Genomic DNA, 8,079 nt, shown 5'->3' on the forward strand with positions numbered 1-8,079 from the left:
TAATGGCTGGAAGTAGAGTAGGATACAGGCTGAGGGTTCAGGCAGGAAATTAGAAAGTAGAATCCACAAGAAAATGTCACTTAACTTCTCTGGGCCTAGTGGTTTTGACAAGAAAAGAGTGTTTTCAACATCTGAGAAAATGTGTGGCAAATGTGTAAAGCTCCAATCTAAAATCATTAATGTTCTTTTCTGTTTTTAAACAATAATGACAATAATTATAGCTGGTAGTTTTGAGTATTGCTATTTGTTAGGCACTGTGCTAGTTGTTTTACATATTTATTTATTCCTCTATGAGGAACATTAGTGGGGATTTTCATACTTTACAATGTTGGATAGCAGTAGATGGCAGGTATTAAGATTAAATCCTGTCTAATTTCAAAGAGCTTGTTCTTTTGTTTGAACATTGTTTTTTCTATTTTATATATATATATATATATATATATATATATATATATATATATTTTTTTTTTTTAAGTTTATTTAATTTGAGAAAGACAGAGACAGCACATGCCAGTGAGGGGCAGCGAGAGAGGGAGAGAGATACCCAAGCAGGCTCCATGATGTCAGCTTAGAACCTGATGTGGGGCTTGAACTTATGAAACGTGAGATCTTGACCTGAGCTGAAACCGAGAATTGGACGCTCAACCAACTGAGCCACCCAGGCACCCTTTTCTATTTTCTAAAAGTGGCACTCAGGCAAGAGGTGGAAACCAAGAACAATTGAGTGGTACACAAAATGGCTATTAGGAAGATTAAATGACACAGCATTTACAGAATGCTTAGTAAAAGGGAAATCAGTTACATGTATTATTTATATTTTATTCTTAATTTTAAACTTTTATAATTTTTTATTTCATGGAGTTAAATTTTTTATCCCTCATGATTTTATTTATAATAATTTCTATTAAGCCTAGAGAAGTTGAATTATGCTTAATGAAATATATGGTATATATTGGGACAAAAATTTAAATGTCTAAGATGGTGGTATTTACAGAACGTTATAGGATGAAGACCTCGGATGATGTCATGTGCCATTCCCATTAATAAAGAGAAGTTCTTCCTGAACCCATCTTCCTCAATGTGGAAACCCTTGAGAGGTGCTGATTGTGCACTAGTGAGAATACCAGGTATAAATGGATATGTGTGTTTGTGATGGTGGTTTTAGTATATGAACATGAATTCTTAGATTCTCCTCCCTTCTAAAGGTAGAAAAGGTGGAGCTTAATCCCCTCCCTCTTGACTGTGAGATGGACTTAGTGACTTGCTTCTAAGAAATAAAATGAAGTGGAAGTGATGGTGTGCAACTTTAGGGATTGAGTCCTTCCTCACTTGGATCTGAAGGAAGCTGAGGGAAGCCAACTGCCATGTCATGAGGATACCCACCAGCCCTGTGGAGAGGCTCACCTGGTATGGAACTGAGGCCTCCTGCCAACAGCCCTGTGAGGCAGTCATGTTGTAAGTGGACCATCCAGCCCCACTCAAGTCCTCAGATGACCACCGGTCTGACTGACTTCTTGAAAGAAACCTCATGAGGCACACTGAGCCAGAACTGCCAGCTGAGCCATTCCTAGATATTTGATCTGCAGAAACTGTGTAAGATAGTAAATGCTCAAAAGATAATAAGCTTCTACATTTTGGGGGTAATTTTCTACACAGCATAGATAACTACTATACTGTGTGTTCATGGATGAATAGGAGAACAGTGTGAAGTACCCTTTCTAGACTTGATACTATTCACCTGGTGAAAGTCTATTATCTTGACTCAAGAGCTATGGCCACATTGCAGTAAGTCGCTATTGATAAAAATCATTTCTGTCTTCCTGCCAGTTGCTGCTTTTTATGTCACAAGCATGTCAGGGTCTGTCCTACCGCTTAGCATAATTGCCTAGAATGTCTGTGATGAAGTTTGAGTTCAGTTTCAGTGAGATAGTTAGTAAGAGAAGGCTGTTAGTCTGGCTGTGGAGAAGCCCCAAAGAGTGATGTCTGCACAATACACTGTCTGGGTTTTGATTGGTTCTTTGTCCTAAAGAGTCAGAAACTATTTTATCAGAACATTTAGAACTCATAGACAATTGGCAGACTTGGGGGCCACACTATACAAACCATATTCATACTAGACTAATGTATAAATAAGAAAGCTTCTCTAAATTTACTATGTGCAGAGTAGAATTCTGGTGCTCTCATCCAGAGTTCCTCCTTTCTCTGAATGATAGCTTGGAGGCCATATTAGCAAATCAGAAGGTGGTTCAGTTAAGCTTGCAATTGAACCAAAAGTGGTGAGTCTTGAGGTACTGTAAGTCTTGATAGATAAACTGATACTACCTTGCCACATGTTGACTTAAGTAGTTTAACTCTCTGGGGGTATCTTATTACCAAGTCTTTAGGAGGTATCTCACTGTTGTCTTCACACATTACTGGTGTTGACCTTCCTTTCATAGTCTTCTTTAGGTCGTGGTAGGTTGGCAAGGTTATCTTCAGGAAATCCAGCTGTGGTATCTGGGGCTGTGGTTGCTCAGTCTGCACCCCATGAAGGCAATCTGCACCACAGATCACTGTATTCTCAAGGATGACCTCAAATGTATTCAGGTTGCAACAAGTCCCAATGATGCAACCACTTCTCAATATTACCTTTCTGCCCACACTGGCTTTTGATTCAATAACATTATTATGTTCCATTTTCATGGCTTGGGAATAACAGCCAATTTCAAACACATTATTAGTGCCAATGATCATAGATATTTTAGTTCCAGATCTTCAGCATTAGGGGTGATATTATCAGGTTGAGCATTTATGATAAGCACCTACCTGTTCTTCTATTAGGAAACCCTCACCAATAACTATTGGCCTGGCTTCTGCAATAATTTGTGCTTTAGAGTGGATCACTGTCCTAGGTCCTATAGTTACATCAACCACCTTTCATTTTCTACACACACAACTGCTCCAAAAGCAACTTCAAAGTCTTTTCAGTCTTCTCCACCATAGTTTGGCCCCTGTCTTTTATGGAATTAATTTTTGAACATATTTACCATAGCATATAATGCATGTTTGTATTTTCAGTAGTGATATAAAATTTTCTTTACATTGAGTTTGACTAAAAGATGATAGATAGAATATAAATGAAAGTATTAAGAAATACTAATATGGATTTAAGTATATCTTTTAAGTCCTAAATTTATATCATATGAATGATTGAGGTGTTGGGAAAACACCGTTCTAAGTCAGGCTTTATAATGAGAGCTTTACTAGATAGCAGGTGGTGCTGCTAAATTTTTTTTTGTTAATGAGATTATCCCAGAAAGCCTCACAGTACCCTACAAGTTTGCTTGAGAAGAAATTATACCTACAAAAATATCATCCACTATATTAAGTCCTATTGCAAGTGCACATTTTCCCTGAGTCATCTATAAAATATTAATTTATTATGAGAGCAAATATTTCTGCCTACCATATTTCCATAGGTGTTCTGGACCTCGGATATGCCAAGATGGAAGAAACACTGTTTGTCATAATCATGGATTTCACAACTTCATGTTGGAAGCAGACAAATAAAACCAAACTCATACGTAGAATTTAAGAAACAAAACAGATGAACACATGGAAAGGGGAAAAAAGAGAGAGAGAAACAAACCATAAGAGATTTTAACAATAGAGAACAAATGGAGGGTTGATGGAGGGAGGTCGGTGGGGAATGGGTTACATGTGTGATGGGTATTAAGGAGGGCACTTATTATGATGAACATTGTGTGTTATGTGTAAGTAAAGAGTCACTAAATTCTGCTCCTGAAACCAATATTACACTATATGTCAACTAACTAGTATATAAATAAAATTTTCAAAATAACAAAGACAAAAAAAAAACTGTAGGCTCTGAAATGAAAGCGGGACTATAGTGAGAATACTATGGAGGGGCGCAGGGGAAGTGGACTACAGGAATGCACAGAGCAGGGGGAGATCGTCAGAAGATGGTGGCATAGGAGGATGCTGGGCTCATCGCGCGTCCTGCTGATCACTTAGATTCCACCTACACCTGCCTAAATAACCCAGAAAACCGCCAGAGGATTAGCAGAACGGAGTCTCCAGAGCCCACCGCACTCGAGAGGCCCACGGAAGAGTGTAGGAAGGGCGGCGAGACAGTGCACGCTCCACGGAGTGGCGGGAGGGAGCCGGAGTGGAGGGGCAGCCTGCCGGCCAAGCAGGGCACCCGAGTCTGGCTGGCAAAAGCAGAGGGGCTGACGGAGTGTGTTCCGACAGCAAGCGCGCCTTAGCATCTGGGAGGTCATAAGTTAACAGCTCTGCTCAGAAAGCGGGAAGGCTGGAGGACAAAGGGAGGTAGAATTGCTGAGCCCCAGGAAGACACAGCTCAATTTGGTGGGGAACAAAGGCGCTCCCCAGCGCCATCTCCCGCACCCATCCCCCAGCCAAAGTCCCAAAGGGAACCAGTTCCTGCCAGGGAAATTGGTTGCTCCCCGCAAACACCCAACGCTGTGCTTCTGAGGAACCACCGCTCCGGTAGCGGGTCTGACACCCTCCCGCTGCCACAGGGCCCCTCCTGAAGTGGATCACCTAAGGAGAAGTGAGCTAAGCCTGCCCTTCCTGCACCCATGCACCTTGCCTACCCACCCAAGCTAATACGCCAGATCCCCAGCACCACAAGCCTGGCAGTGTGCAAGTAGCCCAGATGGACCACGCCACCCCACAGTGAATCCCGCCCCTAGGAGAGGGAAAGAGAAGGCACACACCAGTCTGACTGTGACCCCAAAGGTGGGCTGGGGGCAGACATCAGGTCTGATTGGGACCCCGCCCACCAAATCCAGTTATACACCACAGCACAGGGGAAGTGACCTGCAGGTCCGCACCACTCCAGGGACTATGCAAAATGACCAAATGGAAGAATTCCTCTCAAAAGAATCTCCAGGAAATGACAACAGCTAGTGAACTGATCAAAAAGGATTTAAATAATATAACAGAAAGTGAATTTAGAATAATAGTCATAAAATTAATTGCTGGGCTTGAAAACAGTATAGAGGACAGCAAAGAATCTCTTGCTACAGAGATCAAGGGACTAAGGAACAGTCAGGAAGAGCTTAAAAATCCTTTAAACGACATGCAAAATAAAATGGAAATGACCACGGCTCGGATTGAAAAGACAGAGGAGAGAATAGGTGAACTAGAATATAAAATTATGGGAAAAGAGGAAGCTGAGAAAAAGAGAGATAAAAAAATCCAGGAATATGGGGGAAAATTAGAGAACTAAGTGATACACTAAAAAGAAATAATATACGCATAATTGGTATCCCAGAGGAGGAAGAGAGAGGGAAAGGTGCTGAAGGTTTACTTGAAGAAATAATAGCTGAGAACTTCCCTGAACTGGGGAAGGAAAAAGGCATTGAAATCCAAGAGGCACAGAGAACTCCCTTCAGATATAACTTGAATCGATTTCTGCATGACATAGCATAGTGAAACTGCCAAATACAAGGATAAAAAAAAAATTCTAAAAGCAGCAAGGGATAAACGTGCCCTCACATATAAAGGGAGACCGATAAGACTCGTGACTGATCTCTCTTTTGAAACTTGGCAGGCCAGAAAGAATTGGCACGAGATCTTCAATGTGCTGAACAGAAAAAATATGCAGTCGAGAATCCTTTATCCAGCAAATCTGTCATTTAGAATAGAAGGAGAGATAAAGGTCTTCCCAAATAAACAAAAACTGAAGGAATTTGTCACCACTAAACCAGCCCTACAAGAAATCCTAAGGGGGATCCTGTGAGACAAAGTACCAGAGACATCGCTACAAGCATAAATCATACAGACATCACAATGACTCTAAACCCATATCTTTCTATGATAACACTGAATGTAAATGGATTAAATGCACCAACCAAAAGACATAGGGTATCAGAATGGATAAAAAAACAAGACCCATCTATTTGCTGTCTACAAGAGACTCATTTTAGATCTGAGGACACCTTTAGATTGAGACTGAGGGGATGGAGAACTATTTCTCATGCTACTGGAAACCAAAAGAAAGCTGGAGTAGCCATACTTCTATCAGACAAACTAGACTTTAAATTAAAGGCTGTAACAAGAGATGAAGAAGGGCATTATATAATAATTATAGGGTCCATCCATCAGGAAGAGCTAACAATTATAAATGTCTATGCACCGAATACCGGAGCCCCCAAATATATAAAACGATTACTCATAAACATAAGCAACCTTATTGATAAGAATGTGGTAATTGCAGGGGACTTTAACACTCCACTTACAGAAGTGGATAGATCATCTAGACACATGGACAATAAAGAAATAAGGGCCCTGAATGACACATTGGATCAGATGGACTCGACAGATCTATTTAGAACTCTGCATCCCAAAGCAACAGAATACACTTTCTTCTCGAGTGCACATGGGACATTCTCCAAGATAGATCATATACTGGGTCACAAAACAGCCCTTCATAAGTTTACCAGATTTCAAATCACACCATGCATACTTTCAGACCACAATGCTATGAAGCTTGAAATCAACCACAGAAAAAAGTCTGGAAAACCTCCAAAAGCATGGAGGGTTAAGAACACCCTACTAAGGAATGAATGGGTCAACCAGGCAATTAGAGAAGAAATTAAAAAATATATGGAAACAACGAAAATGAAAATACAACAATCCAAATGCTTTGGGACGCAACAAAGGCAGTCCTGAGAGGAAAATACATTGCAATCCAGGCCTATCTCAAGAAACAAGAAAAATCCCAAATACAAAATCTAACAGCACACCTAAAGGAAATAGAAGCAGAACAGCAAAGGCAGCCTAAACTCAGCAGAAGAAGAGAAATGATAAAGATCAGAGCAGAAATAAACAATATAGAATCAAAAAAAAAACTGTAGAGCAGATCAACGAAACCAAGAGTTGGTGTTTTGAAAAAATAAACAAAATTGACAAACCTCTAGCCAGGCTTCTCAAAAAGAAAAAGGAGATGACCCAAATAGATAAAATCATGAATGAAAATGGAATTATTACAACCAATCCCTCAGAGATACAAACAATTATCAGGGAATACTATGAAAAATTATATGCCAACAAATTGGACAACCTGGAAGAAATGGACAAATTTCTCAACACCCAATCTTCCAAAACTCAATCAGGAGGAAATAGAAAGCTTGAACAGACCCATAACCAGCGAAGAAATTGAATCGGTTATCAAAAATCCCCCAACAAATAAGAGTCCAGGACCAGATGGCTTCTCAGGGGAGTTCTACCAGACGTTTAAAGCAGAGATAATACCTATCCTTCTCAAGCAATTCCAAGAAATAGAAAAGGAAGGAAAACTTCCAGACTCATTCTATGAAGCCAGTATTACTTTGATTCCTAAACCAGACAAAGACCCAGTAAAAAAAGAGAACTACAGGCCAATATCCCTGATGAATATGGATGCAAAAATTCTCAATAAGATGCTAGCAAATCGAATTCAACAGAATATAAAAAGAATTATTCACCATGATCAAGTGGGATTCATTCCTCGGCTGCAGGGCTTGTTCAACATTCGGAAAACAATCAACATGATACATCACATTAATAAAAAAAAAAGAGAACCATATGATCCTGTCAATCGATGCAGAAAAGACCTTTGACAAAATACAGCACCCTTTCTTAATAAAAACCCTTGAGAAAGTCGAGATAGGAGGAACATACTTAAAGATCATAAAAACCATTTATGAAAAGCCCAAAGCTAACATCATCCTCAATGGGGGAAAAACTGAGAGCTTTATCCCTGAGATCAGGAACACAACAGGGATTCCCACCCTCACCGCTGTTGTTTAACATAGTGTTGGAAGTGTCAGCATAAGCAATCAGACAACAAAAGGAAATCAAAGGCATCAAAATTGGCAAAGATGAAGTCAAGCTTTCACTTTTTGCAGAAGACATGATATTATACATGGAAAATCCGATAGACTCCACCAAAAGTCTGCTAGAACTAACACATGAATTCAGCAAAGTTGCAGGATACAAAATCAATGTACAGAAATCAGTTGCGTTCTTATACACTAACAATGAAGCAACAGAAAGACAAATAAAGAAACT

The 8,079-nt window shown here is 39.9% G+C and overlaps 1 pseudogene; it reads right to left on the reverse strand.

Moving 5' to 3' along the window:
• Positions 1-924: 924 nt before the first annotated feature.
• LOC121024493 (dynactin subunit 6-like) lies at positions 925-2,980 on the reverse strand (annotated as a pseudogene).
• Between the last annotated feature and the right edge of the window lie 5,099 nt (positions 2,981-8,079).

This window comes from Herpailurus yagouaroundi, unplaced genomic scaffold, assembly GCF_014898765.1.
Source record: "Herpailurus yagouaroundi ecotype Mexico unplaced genomic scaffold, PumYag 65304, whole genome shotgun sequence".
In the NCBI taxonomy this organism is placed as follows: domain Eukaryota; kingdom Metazoa; phylum Chordata; class Mammalia; order Carnivora; family Felidae; genus Herpailurus; species Herpailurus yagouaroundi.